Raw genomic sequence first — 23,792 nt, forward strand, 5'->3', positions numbered from 1 at the left:
CCTATGCAATATTTTTATATTTAACGTTGTCTTCTTAATAGAAAGATTTTTCTTCTAAATAGAAAGGTACAATTTTTAAAAAAAATTATATGTATATTTATCTCATTGAACTACTATAGGATGATGTAATTTTTATAGTATTTTAATTTCTAATATTGTAGTTATGATTGGTATTATAACTAATAAGTAATCATTTACAAATTCTTAAAGACCACAACTACTGCTAAGTACAAGAGTACATATAAAAGGAAATAACAAATCTCAAATTTATTTGCTTATTTATGAAGTTTTTAAGTAAAAGTCAATATGGAAATATTTCCTTTTTTTTATTTTAATTTTAATTTTTTTATTTTAGCGTATTATGGGGGTACAAGTGTTAAGGTTACATATATTGCCCAAGCCCCCCTCTCCCCTCAACTAAGCGCTTCAAATGTGTCCATCCCCCAAGATGGAAATATTTCTGTTGAATGAATTTATGATGGTTCACTTTAAACGAATTACTCACAAGTGCTTACATTACACTTGTAAGAATTTAATTAACTATACCGACTTTTTAAAAAATTACATAAGGAACATGACAAACAAAATTAAAAATGATTTTGATATAGAGCCTCAAACAAAAATTTTCGGTGTCCAGAACTTGGCCATAATTGTATACTTAGTGCACCTACAGGACTTGAATCATAATGAGCATTCAGCTGCAGACACAATTGGTGGTCACATTCATTTCCTATTACTACTGAACAAATTGCCACAAACTTAGTGGCTTAAAACAGCACAAATTTAGCATCTTACATTTCAGTAGATGAGAAATCTGAAAGCCCTAAAGTGAAGGTGTGGGCAGAGCAGAGTTCCTTCCTGGAGGCCCCAGGGAAGAGTCCATCTCCTTGCTTTTCTCAAGCTCCTCCAGGCCACCCACAAGTTTTGGCTTGAGATCCCTTCCTCCACCTTCAAAGCCCCACAGAACATCTCTCTGACCCTTCTTTGTCCTTACATCTCTCTCCGACCACAGACAGTAAAGTTCCTCTGCTTTTAAAGACCCATGTGATTAGACTGGGCCCACCTTACATGGTCCAGGATAGTCTCTCCATCTAAAACGCTTAACTTAATTGTAGCTGCAAAGTCCCTTCTGACATGTAAGGTGAGTGTTAACAGGTTCTGGGTTTTAGGGTATGAACATCTTCAGTGTTATTATGCTGCCTACCACAATCACTAGTCATGCAAGAGCATTCCAAGTCCTGGGAACCTGGCTGATAGATCCAGCATTCCCCAAACTTTTGGCACCAGGGACTGTTTCATGGAAGACAATTTTTCCACAGATAGGGGATGGGGGGAATGGTTTGGGGATGATTGAAGTGCATTACATTTATTGTTTAGAGTTTGGCCCTTACGTTTTGCATATGGTGTGAGATAGGGGTCTGAATTCGTTATTTTGTGTGTTGTATATCTAGTTGTCTCAGCACCATTCATTGGCTCTTTCCCAATGAAGTACTTTGCCACCCATGAATTTACCATGAATCAAACATGAATGTAGGAGTTTGTTTCAGGACTCTCAATTATATTCCATTGATCTATGGGTCTCTTTATGGTACCACCACACCACATTGCCTTGATTATTGTGGCTTAGCAGTAAATTTTGAAATCAGAAGTGTGGGCCCTCTAAATTTGTTCTTCTTTTTCAGCATTGTTTTGACTATTCCAGATATTTAAATTGTCCATATAAATTGTAGGATCACCTAATCAGTTTCTGAAAAAAAAAAAAAAAAGGCCAACTGGGTTTTTGATATGTATTGCACTGAATCTCAGACTGATTTGGGGTGTATTGCCATTTTAATAATATTAAGTATTTCAGTTGAAGAACACAGGATGCCTTCCCATTTGTTTAGGTCTTCTTTTATTTCTTCTAATAATGAAAGACACTTCACAACTCCAACTTAGTTTTCACTTCCTGCTTATTTCAAGAAAGTTACATAGTTGGGATCATATATACATATATAGCCTTTTGAGATTGGCATTTTTCACGCAGCTCAAATTCTGTGGCAGGCTATCCAAGTTGTATATGTCAGTAATTTGTTTTTGTTGCTGAGTAGCATTCCATTTTAAGGATGTACCAACTGTTTGCTTAACCATTCATCTATTGAAGTACATGAGGGATGTTTTCAGTATTAAGAATAATGCTACTATGAACATTCATGGTCAGGTTTTTGTATCAACACAGCTGTTCACTTCTCTGAGATAAATGCCCATGTGTACAATCACCATGTCATGTGTTATGTATATTGTTAGTTTTAAATGAAACTTCCAAACTATTTTCTACGGTGACTGTGTCATTTACACTCCCACCAACAATATATCCAGTTTTTCCACATCTTTGTCAATTTTTGATGTTATCACTGGTTTTATTTTATCCGTCCTGATAGGTGTGTAGTGATAGCTCACTGAGGTTTTCATTTACATTTACTAATAGATAATGATGTTGAGCATCTTTCATGCTTATTTTCCATCTGCGTATCATCCTTGTTGAAGTGACTATTTATGTTTTTCACTCATTTATAATTAGATTGTTTATTTCTGTTTAGTTTTTAGTATATATTTTAAATTATGACAAAAATCTATAATGTAAAATTTGCCATCTTAACCATTTTAAGGGTACAATTCAGAAATATTAAGTATATTCACAGTATTGTACAACTATCACCATTGTCTATTTCCAGAATTTTTCATCATCCCAAACAGAAACTTTATCCTCATTAAACAATAATTCCTCATTCTCTCCTCTCCCCATCCTTTGGTAACCTCTGTTCTACTTTCTCTAGAAATTTGACTACACTAGATAACTTATGTATGTGGAATCATACAATATTTGTTCCTTTGTTCTTGGTCTTATTCTCCGAGTAGCATCATGGTCTCTTCACTCCCAAAAGTCTTCATTTTCAAATTAACACTTCTTGTTCTTTTTGTATGATATCTCTTAGATCTGTCCAATAGAAATACAATGCAAGCTACTGATATAATCTTAGATTTTCTAGAAGTTGCACTTTTTAAAAGTAAAAAGAGACAGTCAAAATTAATCTTACCACTACATTTTATTTCACACAATCAATGCAAAATATTATAATTTTAATATGCAATCAACATGAAAAAATTTATCAGTAAGATATTCTAATAATAGTCTGAGATATTTTCATACTAAGTAGTAGGTGCCAGTGTGCATTTTATACTAGTGGCACACTTCAGTTTAGAGTGGCCACATTTCAGTTGCTCAGTAGCCTGTCCACAGCTCATGCCACTGGCCACCATGTTGTTAGAAAGCACAGTCTCAGATTGATCCAGAGGTCTTCAAACAAGGCCACAGGGTCTTTGTGAAATGTGAACATGGGGAAAAATTCTCAAGGCATCACAGGAAGACCATGCTCGTTAGGATTCAGTGCCCGCAGGGAGGCTCCATGTGTGTTTTGAGGTCAGTTTCATCCCCTCAAGGTATTTTCCTAGCTGAATGGTTTAAATATATTAATGATAATTTTCACAGCCCACTTCCAGCCAAGGCAGGATGGCCAGCAGGACTGGACAGGATAGCTGTACTGAGCCTCATCGCTGTCAGGCTTTGCAGTATCCTATTGGCTGTGCAGAGGTCCAAAAAGACCAGACAGACCAGCACATGTTTATTTTTAGGAGCCACTAATACCCTCCTTCTTCCTGTGTGTGCAGCCTGCAGGATACAGCCAAATGCATTTCTTTCTAAACCCTTCTTGGTGTGACCTAGAGAGAGAACCAAGCACTCTTTATTCATCCAAATGCTTTGTAATTGGTGTGTGTGTAGGGGGAGGGGTGTTAAAATAAGCCAAGTCAAAATCTCCTGTTCTCTGCCTGCTGTCCAGGTGCATTAGTGAGGTGGCCATCTGCCAGGTAGGGCATCCCAGCAGGTGCCTTCCTCCATGCCTTCCACTCTGGCGGGAAAGGAACAACTGCTCCTTCAAAGTCCTTCCCCTTGTTGGAGGAGTTGATCACTGAACAGCAGATGCTGTGAGGTGCCAGCAGTAGCCTTATGTCCTCTGAAGCAGATGCTCAGTGTGAGACTTCCAAAAGGCCATCCACTTCCAAGGGCAAGGAAGTTCCCAGGGTCCCAGCTACCAGACAGGTAGACATCAAGGTCCAGAATGCTCAAGCATCTGCTTTAATCCACATATTTGAAAGTAGGTAGAGGGAGCTCTCTGGCATGTCTGGGAGACATGGTGGAATCCAGCAGCCCAGACCAGTGAATAAGAATAGAGATGGTGCCCTGGGACCAAGTTTCCCATCAGGGACCACACCAGGCTGATGTGTGCTGGAGGTGAGATAGACCTTTGCCATCTTCTCTCTTTGCCTGTCCCACACTCCTCAAGGCGCTGTCCCTGTACCTTCTCCCCTTCTCCCTGCTCTCTGACTTCCCATTCCTGTGGACTGGTATGCTTTGTGGGGTGGGAGGCTGCCAGGTGTGGATGGTAAGGCTGGCTATGCGTTCCCTCCAAGTTGACAATAACAGAGCCTGCAGCAGATAGGGCCAGGGCTTTGTATTTTTTTCTAGTAGCTGACATCCTCCTTTGGTAGAACTCGTTACAATGGCAGATCACTACTGCATAGGACTGCTCTGGCTCCTGCCCCCCTTGAAGGTGGGTGATTTTTATTCCAACTTTAGGTGAAGTAATTTGTTCAGAGGAGTTAAAAACTTGATCGTGGTGTAGCTAAGAAAGGCCAACTGGAACGAGGACTTCTGACTCTGAAGGTCATGCTCTTCTCGGTGAGGTGACCCTGTATGCCCTGTAATGGTGAACCTATGGGGTGCCGTGACCCTTTCTCAAACATCACCCAGAGGATGGAGGGAGGGAGAAGGTGCTGGGCAGGAGGGTTGGAGAAGTGAACCAGAGTGGGTGAGTTTTCAGCATCTGTCAGATTTTATCACCCAGCGGCCGACCCCCTCCTCTTGCATAGGGGAACTTTTTTCACCTCTCTAAACCCCTCTAAACCTCCCTCTCCATCTGCAAGGTGAGAATGGCAGCAAGTTACAAAGTGATGGAATGGACTCCTGGCACACCTGATGTGGATTCCAACTTGATTTAGCAAAGAGTGTAGACATCCATGAGCGCGTCATGGCTACCTAGGCAGGAGCAGGTGTGAGGGATATTTGCACAGTTTCTCTGTTGCCTTTACATTCCCCAGGGGAGTGCACAGCTGCGGACACACTCTCCACTCTCGACACAGGCATCGTCTTCTCAGGAAGGAAAAACAGGCAACCCCTCACTAGGCCATCCGCCTTTCATACCGGCCTCACTTCCCGTTTTGAGTAACCCACGCAACACTGTGCATACGTCTGTGTACAGACTGCTTGCAAACACCTGCCTCTGTGTAGGTTAAAATACAACCAGGGAGAAGATCCACTCTCTCCTCTCTACAGCACAAATCGCTGGAAGGAGCTCCTGAGAGTTCTTGGTGTTACCGAGGTGTTTGCTCCATCAAAGGCAAATTTTACAAAAATATCAGGGTCAGAAGACCATCATGGTTTTTACATCTTGCATAAAACAAAAATTGAAATCCATAAAGATGGAACCAAAGCTTCAGCAGCAACATCTGCTATTCTGATCCCGAGGTCATTGCTTCTTTGGTTTATAGTAGACAGACCTTTTCTATTTTTCATTTAAAATAATCCAAAAAGTGCTGTCTCATGGAGCAGTCAGACCCTAGAGACTATACAAAAGAAATCATGCAAAGATCACTTTGCTCAAGGAAAGAATCCTTTCTTATATCTTTCATAGCTTTGTTACATACTTCAGTGTAGTATTTGCTTTTTGAAAACAATTTTTGAAGAACAGAGACTCGATGCAAGCTTTTGTTTGGGGATGTGTTTTGAAGGGAAAGGAGGGCAAGGTGGCACAAACTCTGTTCTGAGAAATGAATAGAAAGATTGTAGAAGCCTGAAAGGCTCTTTAAACCACTGCATAGTTCCCTAGGTCAATAGCCCTCCTGAGTAATTCAGGATTTTTGTTTTGTTCTGTTTTTATGCGTGGTTTTCCAGAAATAATTTAACTAGTGTGATGAAGGGAAGACATTTGATGGTAGCTTAGATTTTTATGAAAAAAAGTGTTATTCACCTTTCTATCTTTGTTTTGTTTTGTTTTTCCCCATCCAAAGTCTTGATAATAAACATTATTGGGAGGTTAAAAATAATTAGTGCCTCACCACCTCGTGTGTGTTTGTTGTTGTAATGCATGTATTCACTAACATAAATATTTAAAAACTTTGAAGATAAAGTTTGAATCAAGCTGAGTATCAGGGACACCCTGAGTGGACCCCTTGCTGCATGGGGCCTAATCAGGGCCTTAGTGCTAGAACCTGAAAGCCTCAGTTCCCCTAATACTTGGGCAGGCGCCTGTGGCGTGTGCCAGGCAGTGCTCTGGGTGCTTACAATCATCTGCCCACATGACCCTGGAGTTCCTGGTCTGCTCAGCACCTTCGCAGCTGAGGAATGGGAGCCTGCAAGGGCAGCGCTGGGCCTTGAACTGGACCAGCCAGAGTGGCTACCGAGTCTGTGCTCCTGATCAGCACATTATACTGCTCAGGGCCTCTCAGTTATTGTCACCGCCATCATTGCTGTTACCATTGGGAGAGCACACTTAGAGCAAAAGGACACTCAAGCCACAGCATATGAGATGGACTCTGCTGCAGCGTGGCCCTGCCCCAGTAAACTATTTAGGATGAAAATTTAAAAATATATGATACTCTTTATCTCTGACAACTGTGTCAGCTGTACCCATATTGGAGTCAGAGAAATTATTAGGAAAATGTTACCACTGTTACAGTGCTGTCAGAGATGTCTGAGAATGTTGCCTGGTTTTCAGAGTTTTAAAAGACAATCTCCATTCTCCCAAGGTAATTAATTTGGAAGAGGAATAAATTCCAGTTAGTGACTCTCAGTGCCAGCATGTCTGGGTCCTGCCACGGCACATTACAGAGGTCCCAAGGCCATGTCCTGCTCTCCCTCTGGGCTGACCCAGGCCCAGCATGTGGCAGTGGCCAGAGAGCAGTGATAGTCCCTCTTTTTTTTTTTTTTTTAAGTAGAATTTTGCATTGTAAGATAGTCCCTCTTTTGTGCAAGTATGTCCTGGTAATCTTCAAGATAGCACATTATGACCCTCATTCCCACTTCCCACTTGCCTTTTACAAATCTGAAAACTGAGTCTTAGCGAGAAATGCAAACACTGGTGTGAGGTCACACAGCTAGCGTGTGGTAGAACCACACTGTGCACTCAGCTCTTGTTCTCCAAGGCTGGGCTCTCTCCACAACACCAGCCTTTATCTGGGGCAGATAATAGCAAATCACCCTTCCAGGGCATTGTAAAAGTGCATTCTCTGTCATCTCTATTCATGCTCTGGCCACCGGCTTCTCGATAGACTGAAAAGGTTGGACCTGCATGCAGGACAGGACAACGCTCCTGCTTCTGTTCCCCCAAACCTTCCATACTAAAAATAAACTTGGAAATGCAAAGGTCTGCAAATTCTCAGGCAATTCCTAAGGAAAGGGTGCACCTTTCAGGGGAGAAGCTGGCACGTTCTTCATCAGAGCATTGTGAGCACCATTGGCAAAAAACATACTAAATTATACTAGCACTTCCTGGAGCTTCCCTCCTCTGTGCCCTGCCTCCTGGCCCTGATTTAGATGGTTCTGCCTGAACCAGGTGAGCTCCTGGTTCACAAGGCACCGCTCCTGCCAAACCTGTTTCTGCCCTGTGGTCTGGGCTCCTGAGAAGCTTCACTTGTTCCTTGCTCTGCTCAGGAATTAAAGTACATACATCTCAGCAAAAATGTAGGCATGGTTGCAAGATGGCTTCAGCACTGCCTTGGTGGTGCACTCACTTCCATGATGGCACCATGGTGCCATGATGGTGCAAGAAACAGAATGTAGTGAATTATCTGTGAACACAGAATTTCTGCTGAAAATGTTTCTAGGACTCTACATGTCTACCCTAAACCTTGTCTCTTTTCTCCCTTAAGCTCCCTTGCCCTTCTCCTTGGCTTCAAGGCTGCATTGCTCATTGCTCAGTGCCCCTGGCTTATCTGACCATTCATAGATGTGCAAAAGGAGGGAGGAAGGTGGACAGAGAGCTCAGCTTCCATTATTTCAGAGAAACTGCCAACACCCCCTCCCTCTTGACAGTTGATGTACCTGTTTAATCAAGGTGAGAAGGTCACAGGGCGGGGAGGTCCCTGTGGCCTGACCCGGGTGCTTCAGTGACGGGCCCGGTGTCTCAGGCAGACCTGTGCTTTGTTGTCGATGGAACAGCATGAAAATGATAGAAGTAAGAAATCTGTAAAGCAAAGAGTTTCCCCTGCTGGGCCATTGAAGCTGTAATGTAATTGGGAAGAAAGTCTATCCATGCATTTTTATTATAAATTGCTCTTTCTGTACATTCCGTCAATATTTTCAAAAAAGTTTCCCCTTGTTGATTTTGGGAGACGAGGGAGCATGTCTTCTGTGCCTCATTCACAGTAGGTGCTTAATAGATATTTATTCTGTTTAGGTGTCTGTCAGGTAAATCACTCGTGTTAATAGCTAAAGATGATGCAATTCATATAATGTTTCATTTTGGGAAATACAATTTGACTAAGTGGGTGGTTAGCTCATTAATGGGAACAACATATGCTGTTACCTATTCAGAACATCATACATCAACACATTCTAAAGTCACATCTCAAAGAAAAGGCAACAAACGAAATAAAAAATAAGACATAATTGAAGTGCATTCTTGATTAATGGTCATTATCTGGGAACAAAACAATCCAGTTTTCTTTTTTGTTTCCTTTGTTTTTTAATAGAAGCATGAACAGAAGACTTGGGTAATGTTTAACTGTGCCAAATGGACAGCCTTCTGTATTTTTAGAAACATTTCCTTTCTTTGGATGACCAAGACCTGGAAAACTCAGATGAGTTTATACATTTTCATCCCTTGTGAGGGAGCCCTGCTAGCTAGGCAGAAATCGTGGTTTTGAGGACGCCACACAGCCTTTGAGTTGGATGAAAGGGAAATAGTTGTTGAGAAAGGGAGGACCTTGTTTCAAGTTTCTGTAGATGTTCTGACACACAGCTCATGTGGAGCGGGGTGTTCCCAGAGAAACAAGAGAGTGCGAGGACCTTAGGCCACCCGCCTGCGAATACTGTGATCTGTCCCGAGAACACTGGGGCGTGAGAAGTGCCATGACTTTGCTGAACATGCCAGGCATGTTCTGACATAACAGGCATTCTTGGATAGTACGTGTGGGATGACAGCAACATCGGGCCAACTTCCAGGCCTGTTTGGATGAGGGATTTCCTTGATCATCTTAGTGCCTTGGCAGGGTGAGGTGGTGACTTGTTTTTATTCCAGTAGACGTGATGCAGACTGTGAAGGTCACTACAAATATGTTTGGCTACTTAGTGTGTATCTAACCAAGCTCATTCCATTGACCAGTCTTTCCAAGGAAATTTTGCTGAAGAATTCTCATTGTCATGAAAAGTTAATATTGTTCAAAAATGAGAATCTGAAACAGTTTCTCAATGTAGCTAAATTAAATATTGTGAACATTTGTAAACATATGTTTTTATAATAAAGTTACTTTGAGCATTGTGTCAAATTCTGCTAACATTTATTAAGAAATTTCAAGCCATAAATTGGTGTGCTTTTTTTTTATTGTAGGCTTGTTTAGTAATTAGAAAACTGTCAATTGATAAATCATTGTTTTTGATTTTGAATTGAGTTTTGTCTCTGCCATGTAATAGCTGAGTAAATTTCCATATTTACTGAGAGGGGTGTTAAAGTCTCTAACATTTCTCCTTTCAGTTCTTTCAGTGGTACCTCATGTATTTTTATGTTCTCTTGTTAGAGACACATTTAGAATTGTTTTTTCTTCTTGGAGAATTAATACCTCTTTCATTATATAATGTCACTATCTACCCCTGATAAACTTCCTTGTTCTGATGTCCACTTTGTCTGAAATTAATATAGCTATTCTAACTTACTTTTTATTAGTGTTAGCATGGTATATATCTTTCTCCATCCCTTTAATTTTAATCGGCCTGATTCTTTATGTTTAAAGTGAGTTTTTTACAAACAACATAGTTAGGGCTTATTTTTCTTTTGTCTACTCTGACAATCTCTGTCTTTTATTGATATATTTAGAACATTTACATTTAAAGTGATTATTGATATGGCTGGATTAATATCGACTATGTTTATAACTATTTTCTGTTGGTTGTATTTTTTTGTTTCCTCTGTTTCTCTTTTTTTGCCTTCTCTGGTTTTAACTGACCATTTTACATGATTCCATTTTAACTTCCTTCTAAGCATATCAATTATACTTATAAAAATATTACTGGTGGCTTTAAAGTTCACACTTTAAATTTTTAACAAAGCAAAGTCTGCTTTCAAATAATATGACACTGTTTCACATGTGGCACAAGAACCTGAATAGGGAATTCGCAATTCTTTTATCCTGTTCTTGGGACATTGCTGTTCTTTATTTCATTTATCCATATATTATAATCATATTGTTACTATTATTATTTTGCAATATTATCCCTTACAACAATTATGAAAAAGAAAATATCTTATTTCCTCTTTGTTCTTTGACTAATAATTCCTCCTTGTAGACCTCAGTTTCTGACATAGCATTTCTTTTCCTGCCTGACTAACTTCTTTTAACATTTCTTGCAGGGCCAGTTCTTGACAGATTCCTTTAGTTTTTATTTGTATGAGAAACTCTTTACTTAACCTTCATCTCTGAAGAATAATTTGTCTGGATATTGAATTCTAGGCTGGTGTGTAATTCTTTCCTTCAACACTTTAAATATTTCCCTCACTGGCTTCTTGCTTGCGTGGTTTCTGATGAGAAGTCCACTGTAATTATTATCCTTGTTTCTCAAATGTTAACATTTACACACTCCATCTGCCAGCTTTTTCCAAAATTGGCTGTTTGTCTTTGGTTTTCTGCAGTTTGAGTATGATACGTCTAAGTGAAGTTTTAAATTTTATTTTATATTTGACTATTTATTTTAATCCTGGTGTTCTCTGGGCTTCCTTTTATGTATTTTTGTGTCCATTCTTAATTTTGGAAAGCTCTTAGCCATTGTTTTGCTACTTCAAATGTTTCTTCTACTTCTTTCTCCTCGTTTCCGTATTTCAACCATGTGTAGGTTACACCTTTTATAATTGCCCCATAGTTCTTGGAGATTGTTTTTTTTATTTTTTTATTTCTTCTTCTTCTTTTCTTTACATTTATTGGAGGAGTTTGAATTGATCTATCTTTAAGCTCACTAACTTTTTCTGTGGCTGTCAGTTCTACTGATGGGCCCACCAAAGACATTCTTCATTTCTGTTACAGTGTTTTTGATTCATATAATATCCTCTTAATCTTTTCTTACTGTTTCCAGCTCTTTCCTTACCCTATCCAACTGTTCTTGCATGTCATTTACTTTTTCTATTAGAACCCTTAACATATTAATTACAGTTACTCAAAATTTCTCATCTGATAATCCAGCATCTGTGGCATAGATGAATGTGGTTCTAGTGATTGCTTTGTCTCTTTGCACTGTTCTTTGTTTGCTTGTTTGATTCATTAATATTTTTTCTAGCATGCCTTATATTTTTTTGAAAGCCAGGCATGTCACATTGCTTAATAGGTACTGAGGTAAATAGCCTTTAGGAAGAGAACGTATATTAACTGACTAGGCATTGGTCTGAGTTTGATGTTTGCTGCAGTCAATGGCTTAAAATCCCTCTTGCATCCTTGGGTTTGTCTCCTCTTCTGATTTGGGCCTTTTCCAGATACTCCTACTCAGAGTGAGTCTGCATCCTGCAGCTCCTCCGGCTTTGATCCACTTTATTATCCAGGAGCCCTGTGGGTGTGCTGGTTTGAGTGTGGGCGGTGGGGAGTTCTTTATAATCTTAAAATCATATCTTAATCTTTAAGTGGAGCTGTTCTTCTGCGCTGTGACCTTCACAAGTGTTGCTCCAGTGATATAGGTTTCCCTCTTCTTATCCCTAATACCTTTCCTGGCTGCAGAGTCCCCAGTCTGTTTCCTGGAAACCCTAATCTCTGCCAACTTTGCCCACCCCGTTGAGTGAAAGAGGATGGCCAGAAGGGGCTGGAAAGGGAGGGATACGGCCCTGAGATCTTTTCCCTGCCAGAGTAGGTCTCTGTTACGGCAAATGCTCTGGATGTATTTCGCAATAGTTCATCTTAAGCTACACCTGCCAGAGAAAATAAGGGGTCTTTCTCAGATCTCCACTTTGAGAACCTTTTAGGATTCCTGGAGGTAAAGCCCATGAAAGTATTGGGGGACCCTCTGAAGTTCTGGTCCCCAGAGGCTTCTCGGTCTCATGCCAGTTCATGCTCTGACACCCCCAGTTCATCAAAATTATTATTTCAGTGTTGCCACCAGTTTCTGACTCCTGTAGCTTCCACTCCAGGAAAAGAAATCTCCCCTGCAACTCTCTCTGTTGACCTGTGTCTCCAGATTTCAGCGTGGGGGTTTGTCTGTAATCACAGTTCTCTGATGTGTCCAAGAAAAAATCATTCATTTCCAATTATTGTAGCTTTTTCTCTTTGAAAGGACGGGTGTGACAACTTTCAAGCTCTTGTCACCTTGGAGCTGACACCAGAAGCCCCTTCACATGCTACTTCAGTTACAGTTAATGTTTAGGAGTCAGGGATTTTCAAAGACAGATGTCATTAAAACGAAAGATTGCAGAGTTAAATAGATGTTATACACTCCATTTGTGTTGGAAGTGGCAAGAATCTCAATGAAGGATGCAAGGTACTTGGTCTCTGCCTCCAAGGGCCTAACAAGGTCACGAGAGTCACATACGTCACTGAGAGCTAAGAACAGTAGTCAGTATTTATTAAACACTTAGTAGGTGAGAGATACTGTTTTAAGTACTGTATTCATATATTAATGAACTAATTAATTTATTAAAACAACCCAATATGATGGGTACTATTATTCTCTGCCTTTTTCCAGTAGGGAAGGTGAGGTCCAGGGTGTACAGGTAACTAGCTTGAGGTCACATGAGTCGTGAGAGTGTAGTCACCGTCCTAAAACAGACTCCAGACCTCATGCTTTTAACCGCTGCACTGTGCCTCTCCCCGACAATTGCATGCAGATAATAGACTGATACTAGTACGGAATCCTGCAAACAGTGATAAGGGAAGTAAAATTCCTCCTGACGTTCCAAAGGGGATGAGATTACTCCTGTCATAGTAAGTCAGGGAAGAGCTTATTTTAAGTTATTAAAGTTACGAGTGAACATGCTGGAACAGTGGCAGGAGTTTGGGAGGCAGGAAAATGATGGACAGGCCCAGGGACTCGTCCACAGAGTGCTGTGGAAAAGGAAGAGAGAACCAGGATGGACAGTCAGGCTAGGGCGTCCCTGAAGCCCTTTTGCTGAAGGGAAAACATGGAGAGTATTTGAATTAAGGAGTGAGAGGATCACAGATGTGTTTGCCATTTGCCGTGTAGCAGAATGCAAGAAGAACCAGAGAGGGAGGGAGCAGAGCCAGGCAGACGAGTTAAATAGTGTCCAATGGTGGGTGTAGCAGAGTGGAGGGGTTGCGCATGCAGTTTGGCAAGGGGAAGTGAGCCTTGGGTGGGGAGGTATGGGAGTGGAGCTGCTGAAAGGACCGAGCATTTGAAGTGTGTGTGATTAGAGAATGATGAGACAGCTTAAGAATGACAAATTCTTATATGTAAACATACACATTTTACATACATAATCAAATTTACAATGAAGTAGGAGGTCTTAGAGGAGGACACACCAAATATTCTACCTTCTGGGTTGTTATCATTTTGGGGGCTTGAACATGAAAGCTTGACCTTCCCAACAGCCAGAGAACACAAGGAAACGATGTCTGCTGTCACTCTGCCCTGGGAGAGGGATTAGAGTAGGCCACTTCTCCATTTCTCCAGACACTTCTACCAGGGTTAAAATCTGGAGAGAATTTATTTAACTCTAACACAGGAAACCACAAGATCGCACAGTATGGTGTCCTCAGTTCTACTCTGAGCAGGACAGTGCAAACCTGTCACAGTCAACTGTCTTTGAAACCTTCCAGCGTTAGAACATGCTCACCAGGCACCTGCTCTGCCTTCACCTTCCAGACCCTCCGAAGGGTATTTCTTTGTTGCTTGGCTAGAATGACGGAATCCTGCCTGCTTCCACAGCCCTGGGAAAAGCTTTCCACAATCACAGTGTATCGGGTTACTGCAGAAGGCAAGTGAGACACCTCTAGAGCTTGTGGTTTCGGGGAGACCTGCATGCTGGGGGAGCAGTTGCTCTGGACTGTCTTTCCCAGAAACACTTTCTTTCATGCTCTCTGTAAAGCTGCAGGGCCATGTTTATCCTTTTGTTCACACCTGACTGCATCCTTGACTGCCCTATTTTTTTTCCTTCAGTGACAATAAAAAAAAAAAAAACCTTCTGATCAGTACTTATATTTCACAACTTTTAAACAGTAGCCAAAGGACTGACTGGTTGAGGTTGCCGTCTCCCCCTTTGCATGCACGCAAAGTCTACATAGAGAAACTGCCCGTCTTGTTACATGTTTTTCTTTCCTACTCACTTGCTCAGCCATCATCTCAGGCTTCAGGATCTCTCTCCATATGTATCACAGGCATTTAAAAGTTTCCAGCTTGAAGATGTCTTACAGATCATCTCATCAGAGACTTTTATTCCACTCATGGGAAAATGAAGGCCCAGAGAGGTTGCATGTGCTGCCCAGAGCCCCGCAGCTGGCCTGTTAGGGGGCTCTGAGATGGGAAACCACGTCTTCTGCCTTCTCATTCAGTATTTTTTTTGCTATACAACATTGAGAGGAACTATTGGAGTAAAAGTTCAAAATCCACTCAACAATCTACAATTGCTTCTGGGTTTTTTTGAAAATGGATGATATATCAATAAGTAAAAATAGACACATTCATTCTAAGTCGATGCAGAGATACGCAAGACGTGCACCTGCCTTCAGGGAGTTTGCGGTGCAATTGCAATAGGACAGACAGGGTCAGCCTGGGAGAGCAGTCCCCAGCTGATTACCAGATAAGAGTGGACACCCCTTCCTCCCTATGTCCAGGGAGCCTTCAGGGGGTCTGTGTCAGCTCGGCATGCTAGCACCACCAAGGCCAGAGCCAGAGGACAGCCTGCAGACAACAGGTCAGGAGAGGGAGTCCCAGCCAGTGAGGAAGGCCCCAAGGCCGTGTCGGGGGAGGGCAGGGAGCCCCAGACGCAGCAGCCACCTGGCATTGGCCTGGGGTGTGTCTGGGATGAGGACAGGCAGGCTGCATGGCCTGGGCAGGCAGAGGGTTTCCACAGGAGACCAGGTGTCCACTGGTCATCCTTTTGTAGCCAAAACACACAGGGCTAGACAAGCCAGGTATGTGTCCTTGTGTTTTTGTTTTTCTGTTTGTTTGTTTGTTTGTTTTATCTGAGGTCCATTTAAGACTGAGTGGCATGTAGGGGCTCTGCCAAACCGCTCAGCTATCTAGTCTCTGTCTCGCTGTCATGCTTCACCTTGTAAATCAAGACAGAGTGAGAGGAAGAGGATGGGCCCAGGGAAGACACTTCTATTCCTCACATACTTCAAGGGGAGCTGGGGCATTTTTACCAATTTCTCTTTTTCATTTAGCTGAAGCTTTAAAAAGGTTTTCTTTAGATTTAATTTTTAACTGACAAGTAGTAATTGTACTCATTCATGGGGCACATAGTGATGTCATGATACATATAATGTGTAGTGATCAGGTCAGGCTAATTAGCACATCCATCACTCAAGACTTTATTCTCTGTGTTGGAAACATTCAATCTCCCCCTTCTATCTATTCGAAACTATATAGTGTTGCTAACTATAGTCATCGTATAATGGTATAGAACACAAGAATTTATTAATAAATAACCCAGGAAATGCCATAAAATGTACACCCAAGGTGAACCAAACAGATTGATAGTCTTTTAACTAGTATAAAAATATTGGGGTATTGAACTCCCAGTATGAGAATGCAAATTGATGGTGAGTGGTTTGGACCAGGCTCTGTGCCACCTGCCTGCTGTTTGTAGATTATTTCTTAATGACCTGGGAGACAGGTGCTCACACCACCCCTCTCTGGCTGGGGAGCCAGCCCAGCAAGGCAACCCAGGGAGCCCCTGCCCAAGGCCTCAGGCTCCACATCGAGCCCATGGGCAAGGATGGTCCTGGCCTCTGCTCACTGGAGTTGAGCTTGAGCAAAGGAGCTCTGTGTCTTCTACACCCCACATTAGATGCAGATCCAGGGGTGATGTTGTGCAAGGCACAGGGCACAGGACTGGGCCCAGGGACAGTGACACCCAACTCAGGATCCTGGGGATAGAATAAGTAAATCCCATATGTAACAAGACAGGGAGAGCCCCCCAGCTCACACTTGGGAAGTAGTCACTATCTGTGTTGTCTTATTTCATTTTGCCGTTGCTGACAAGGAGGGTCTGACGGGGCGTAAACAGCTTGATGAGTGGTGTCCATTAGGTATTTCAGTTGTGGCATCAACAAACCTCCCAACCATGTGTGTTCCTTCCTCTTTGTTTCCCTGCCCATCAAATGACAATGCCATCTCTGTAGACCTTAGAATCGTCCCTGATGTTTCTCTTTCTCTTGCTTTCTCACACCCAGTCACTGCATCCTTCGAGAGTCTATGTCCACTGCGTGTCTCAGGGACACACAGCTTCCACCTGGCTCAGTGGCACTGTCTTTGTGGAGACCCTGGAAGTTGCCTCTTGCCACCACCTGGGCACCTACACCCTGTTCTCAGCAGAGCAGCTAGACTGGTCAGCTGTGTGCCTGCAGTTCCTTCCGTTCACCGAGAATGCAAGCCGAGTCCCCACCCTGGCTCCCAGGCTTCTCCTCCCTGCCCAGCCACTGCACTGGCTCCTGCAGGGGCTCAGCCACCGGTGTCCCGTACATGCTGGGCACAGCTGCCCGAGAACCCAGCAGCAGCTCTTCTGTCACTCTGGTAGAATCCTCTTCCCATAGTCATGTACGTAGTTTTCATTCACTTTCCCCAGGTCTTGGCTTGAAGGTCACCATATCCAAGAAACCTTCCTGATGCCCCTGTGTAAAAGTAGTACCCACTCCCCACCCATGGACCCTGCTGTATCTTCTCTGAAGAGCCATTGGTGTTCTATTTCTGCATTCACTGCTTCTCCAACCCCAGGCAGCACCTTGAGGATGAGAGCTTGCTCTGCTCTCCTGCACCTGCAGCCCCTAGGACAGCGCCTGGCACGCTAAGGTCCCAAAGTGCTTTTGAAGGCAGGAAGGAAAGACGAGACAGAGAGAAGGTCTGGTGAGGTACTGGCTGACTCCACAGTCAGATCACTTTGGCTCAGATCCATGCTTGCACTAAGAAACCAGATGGCTTGAGGAAGTTCACTGTATCTTTCTAAGCCTGAGTTTCATAGCCTGAAAGATTATAGTAATAATAGGAGGATGAAATTTATCAAGCTCTCGTAGAATGGTGAGCTAACTCTTGATGCACAGAAACCCAACGGCATTTGTGAGTTTATCATTCATGCAATGACTCACCATAGTAATAATGCAAGGCTCTGCCTACTTCCTTCTCTCCTTCTCAGAAGAGTAGGATGGAAGTCAGTGGAGTGCAGTGGTCGCCACAACCCTGAATCCTTCCTAATTAACAAAAGTAAGTGCTTCTCCAATATTTTGACTACAGTTAGAGAATATGGTTTGGGCTGCCTTACACTGCCGTGGAACTGCACAGACACCTGCTGCCCCCAATATTAACAAGCCAAGGGTGGGTGGCACTGCCTGTGTGTGGACCAGGGGCTTGAGAACAGAGCACTTGGCTGCACTGGGAAGGACTAGGAGGAGATTTAAGCAATGTTGTTGCATTTTCTCATATTTTATGGGTTATAGTAACAGTATGCTACCCTTCCCCTGCCAGAGAAACACTACTGTTGAAACTTAACAAGCAGGTTTACAGTAGGGTTCTGCCATGGGAGCGAATATCTCATATGCATTTAAAGTATGATTGAATTCCCACAATCTCAATATCTACCAGAATTTTATGGAAGACTATTATTAAGTAGACAAAAGCTCCCCGAGGTCAGTGGCTGCACCTGCTGTATTCAGCACCACATGTTCAACACAAAGCTCCAGTGATGCACAACCCACATATATTGAGTTTTTTTGAATGAACTTTTGCAGTTAGGCAGCATTCTTTTCATGCCTAGGACCTGTGTGATATGTGATTTCTGGTTTTAATCATAGTCCCTTTGAAAGAGAAAGATGACTGCCAACAATTATGGGAGGACAAGACTTAATTGTGGTGTACTAGGAAAACCCAGGGTGTTTGGCCATTTTAGACAGGGAAAGGCCAGTCTCTGCTGGTTTGCAATGAGCTGTAGCCTCTTCATCTCCTAGACTGTGTGTGTCTCAGAATCTGCTTAGTGGGAGCTGCTTAGTGATCTTTAGTCTATAAGCCCAAATAGGATCTGTCTCCTGTAAATCAAGACCATGAGAAGAGGGAGAATAAAAGCACACGAGTGCACAACTCAGCAATATAAAGACAGATAGGCCAATTAAAAATGGGCAAGGGATTTGAATAGACATTTCTCCAAAGAAGATATATAGCACAAGAAAAGATGCCCAATGTCATTAGTTACAGGGAAATGCAAAATCAAAACCACAATAAGGCGCCATTTCACACCCACTAGGATGGCTATAATTCAAAAAGACATCATAACAAGTGCTGGCGATGATGTAAATTCTTTATTATAGAGAAATAGGAACCCTTGAACATTGCTGGGGGAAATGTAAAGTGGTGCTATTTGCCTTGAAAAACAATTTGGCAATTCCTCAAACAGTTAAACATAGAGTTCCCATGTAATCCAGCAATTACACACGTAGGTATATACCCAAGAAAATGAAAACATATGTTTACACAAAAACTTGTCATGAATGTGCATAGCAGCATTATTTATAATATATGAAAAGTGGGGGGAAACCCAGGTGTCTATCACTAATGAATGGATAAATAAAATGTGGTATACCTACAATGGAATAATACGCGGTCTTAAAAAGGAAGGAAATTCTGGGAGTAGGGAAGAAAGGAGAGTGATAGCTAAAAGGTATAGATAAGGTTTCTTTTCAGAGTGATGAAAATGGTCTGGAATTAAATATTGGTAATCAATGCACAACTTTGTGAGTTTACTAAAACCCACTGAATTTTCCACTTTTAAAGGGTATGTGAATTATAGCTCAATAAAGCTGTTATTAAAAAATAATACTGGTGATTTAGAAAGTATTAACCACAATGAATTCTATAGCCATATAACAAATTACATTTCACCTTTAAGTTCCTTGGCAATTGCTAACAAAAGTGTCACCTGGGGCAGGGGGAGATGTGGGGTGGGGCGGGGAAATGGGGCGGGGAGGAAGGTCTCAATGTGTAACCAGAGTTGTCCTCCCAGCCACTCTGCTCGTGATTCTCTTTCTTCCAATCAGAGGTTCCAGAAATAAACCTGCTTCATCATTAGTTATTCATTCCTTTGACAGATATTCATTGAGAATGTACTATATGACAAGATATCTGAAAGGAGCTAGCATGCACCTCAATTCTTCTCATCTTCAGAATGATCTCTCCCTTTATGTCAACATCGACGTATAAACACAGCTTGCAAAGGAAAAGCACGTTGAGGAAACGTGCTTTTCCTCAACAAATACACAGGAGATACATTTTTGCAAATATCTTTAACATTTGGCACCATGAAAGACAGATGATTTTCATATCTGCTTCTGCATTAGACGTGTTGTATTTATGCAAGTCTGGCTGGAGAAAATCTAGCCTGAGACAGACACACAGTTTGAAAATGGATGAGCGTTTTATTAGACTTTTCAAATAATTGTGGACACTCTTTCATCATATCACATCAAACTCAACAAGTGGTAGTTTCTTAGAATTCAGCTATAATGTGGAACCTGAAACGATATCAAGGAAACATTCATATTGTTGCCTTGCAATCCATTGGTCTGTCTTGTCCTTCGAAGATACCTTTTATCCATGCATGAATTGGTAACAACATGCATTGGTCTTTAGGAAAAATTGGTTCACAGAGTGATGCCAATCATCCAAATGTTAAGGCAGTATTACAAAAGCCACATTTGTTAATATCCTCACCTATCTTGTTAGAAAAGTATTTAAGTATTGGGAAACTATCAAACTCATTATAGTGGATACCAGTTTTCCAGAATTCCCATATCTAGTTAAAATCTTGAATTTTAGTATTAGCAACAAATACTGTTAATTTTTTTCCTAGAACTGACAGACTCCATTTGTCTTCAGGAAAATGTCTACCAAACATCCAAGTCTGAAAATAACCATAGTTTATATTGCTCCTGTAAGTAAAAATGCTATTTCATGAAAGAAGCTTTGTCCGTTGGCACTCTGGATTTAAGGATAATTGTAAATGAATATTGTTGATTCATTCTAAATCCTTCGGCAAGGCTGCTCTGGGAGCTGCTTTATTGGAAGGGATCTTCCCAGCTCTAGGAAATGTCATTTGGGCACAAATGACTCCAAGTCAAGACGGGGCAGGAAATGTGGAGAGAAGGGCGGATAGCTGGTGACACAGTGATCAGTGAGTCCTGAGGGTGGCATTAGGGATGACACACCCTCAACTTGCCTCCCCAGGAGAAGGCTGTGCCCCTAAGCTAATGTGTCTGACGGAAGCCTTTTATTCTGTGCTTCCTGCTGGGTTCCACCAAGATCCAGAAAGGAAAACTGTGTAGGAAGGAGCGCAGGATATGTGATTAAGGAGACACAGGACGAACATATAAAGAATGCAGAGAGAACGTACTGCATAAAAAGGATTTGTTCCATTTTCAAACACATATATCAGGATGCTCTTATGGGCGAATTGTGCGACAAAACCATAAGGGTTTTTGTTATTATTTTTTCTCTTGATGCACACAGTAACGTAGGAGGGCCTGGTTGCTGCATGCTCTGGGAGCTTGTTGGTTTGAGCACCCTGTAGCTCCCTGCAGGGGCAGCTCTTCAGCCCCAGTGGGCACCCGCAGTGCAAGGGGCCGCCTCCACGCTGGGCTTGGGGCCCCAGGGGAGAAGGAGGGGGCACATGCTCAGATGCAAGAGCTGCAGGGACACCTTCTGGTGGATGGGGTGCACTGCAGGCTTCTTTTATGGACATGAGTTTGTGGGTGAAGCAGCAGAGAGGTGTCCTCCTGCTCCCTCCTCCCATGCAGGTTGTCCCAGAGAACCACCTGGCCTCAGCCCCACCCCCAGCCCACATCAGGAGGGTGGCTGAGATGCACAGGAGCTGAGCTGTGCCAGGTTGGCATGTGGGGTGCCCACTCCTCCCGTGGCGAGACATGTCCCTGTCTCTCTGCTCCTTCAGCCTTCTCACAGGCAGAAGATCCTTTTGTTAAATGTTATGTCATTAAAAATAAAAAGTATTCCTTTTATTGTGTATTGTTATACCTTCCTGTTTTGTGTGTGTGTGGTATGTTCGATTTTATTGAATTTTAACATTTCCCACAATAGTCTGTCACTAAAGCTCAACTTAATGAGAAGCGATATATTTATTCAGTTCTTTATCTTTGCAAGTCATCAAATTAAACATGAAACGAAGCTAGGATGAACAATACAATTATATATCAGCCAGTGTATTATAAATTCTTATTTGAAGCTGAGCAAAACAATATTTGCAATCTATCTTCATGGTTAAAAACATAACAAAATATAAAATAAAAGTACCTTTATAGCTGGGCACACTCAATGTAAACATTCCCATCTAAATGATTTTATAAACCTTTCTATGAAGACGCCATAGGCAAATGGCATGTTGCATTTCCTTGACCATTTCGTAGATAATCTTCTATTTTCATGCATCTTTATCTTCAGCTGCCATCCAGACCTTTCCTTTCTGCAAGACAGATTCAAAGCAGAAGCTTACATAAGCCAGAGAAGTCATGCCAAGATTATCTGAACATCTTTTTAAAACCTTCAAGCTCTCTGATTTAGTTCTGATACAAATATTTTCATATGTGTTTTTCTTCTGTTTTTTTTTTTTTAACTTACCTACTTTGTTCCTCAATTTAAAATATTTTTTGAATGCCAACTACATACTGGACCCTGTGGGAAGGTCTGGAGACAGAGAGAACTCGTATTCCTGTTTTTAGGAGCTGGGAATGGAGCATTCCAGCCCACAGAACACTGGGCCAAAAGTACTAGAGCTCACCAGACATTCCCGACAGGGAGGAGGTGACGTTCAGGTCACCGTTGAGGGCAGCCATGCTCCAAGGGCTCCAAGGGACAGGCAGGCTTCTCCAAAGGTGGTGGCAGAGGGAGCGGGTGGAACAGACTTAAACCCAAACACTGCTGATTTGACACAGGCAGCCCTCACTGGGAGCCTTGCTCTGCCTGGGGAGTTGGGTTCCAAGAATAAACAGAGAGTGGTGTCTAATGGGACATGACCCCGGTTTGCGTCAGAGAGCCCCAGGGCAAAAAGAACCAGCATTTCTTTGTCTGATGTTAAGCTCCCCTGGATCCAGGGCAGTTGGAAGAGATTTTAGCTGGAAAACCTATGAGCCAGCAGAAACACCCTCCTCAGAATGTGTGCTTGCTTTAGTGAGAAGATTTTATTAATGTGAGCTGCCAGTGGAGAGTAATTCCTAATGTACCACAGCTGTCCAAAGACTTCAGGCGTTTTCTGCAATCCAGGCTGAGGTGCAGCCTACCCCCACCCCCACTCTGTCTGGGATGTTGCCCTTTGGTGTGTCCCTCGGGTCGGATACCCACCTTCCTGCCTGCTCACTGCTCCCCTGTGGTGACTACATAAGCTCTGTAAGAGGCAGCCCCTTTCTGCCGTGATGCAAAGAGAAGTTCAAAGATTGCATCAACAGTGCTAAACTCCTGCCAGCTTCTGGAATGAGAAGCCCATGATTCTTTAGTTCCCAGATGAGTTTGTGGGATGCCCCTCCATCCCTGTGAAATGGTGCCTTCCAGATAGCACTGTGTGGCCATGAATCAGGACACCCTAGAATTCCCACTCTCACATTCAGAGCTGAGCTCCATTTTGAATGAGCACTGTGAGCTTGGGCAGCTTATTCTGGGAGTGACCCAGGGCCTTAGTCTCCCCAGCTGGGAAAGGGAAATGACAAATAACTGCTCTCAATGGAACCGTGTGAGGGTGAGATAAAGTCAGCTACGTTAATGCTATGGCACAGTGCTTGGTAGAGAAGCTGGCTCTCAGCACCTGTGGTCCCTTGTGTGTGTGGTGTCCAGCTCTCCCAGCTGCATGGGGCACAGAGTCCTTATTGACTGGGGCTCCAGGACTTCGAAGGGAGTGTGTCTCTGTGGACTTTGAGCCTAGGGGTTCAGCAGAGTACCTGGCCTTGTACATCTAGTGTTGCATTCCCTCAGATCTTCCAAAGTGACCCTCCACTGTTCCTGGCACAGCACATTTCTGGGTCTTGGGTGCTGGAGTGTATTCACCTAAATATTACCTTAGAGACAGGACAGGGCCAATGCAGCGTCTTAGGATTCTGCTTGCCAGAGTTGTGCTAACACACTGAAACTTGGGACTGGATCCATGTTCTCCCCAGCGCCATTATATTCCAAAGGAAAGGGGTAGAAGGAATAGCATTATTTTCCCAGGTAAACTTCCCATGACATTAAATTTCATAACCACCAGAGGAGTGAGATGTTTCATCTTCCCTTCTCTTCCAGGGGCTCCCCT

The 23,792-nt window shown here is 42.6% G+C and overlaps 1 protein-coding gene across 1 annotated transcript in view; it reads left to right on the forward strand.

The window, feature by feature from the left end:
• GABRG3 (gamma-aminobutyric acid type A receptor subunit gamma3) overlaps nucleotides 1–23,792 on the forward strand; it is a 435,843-nt gene that overhangs the window by 264,885 nt on the left and 147,166 nt on the right. The gene's annotated exons all lie outside the window — the stretch shown is intronic.

This window comes from Microcebus murinus, chromosome 7, assembly GCF_040939455.1.
Source record: "Microcebus murinus isolate Inina chromosome 7, M.murinus_Inina_mat1.0, whole genome shotgun sequence".
Classification (NCBI taxonomy): Eukaryota; Metazoa; Chordata; class Mammalia; order Primates; family Cheirogaleidae; genus Microcebus; species Microcebus murinus.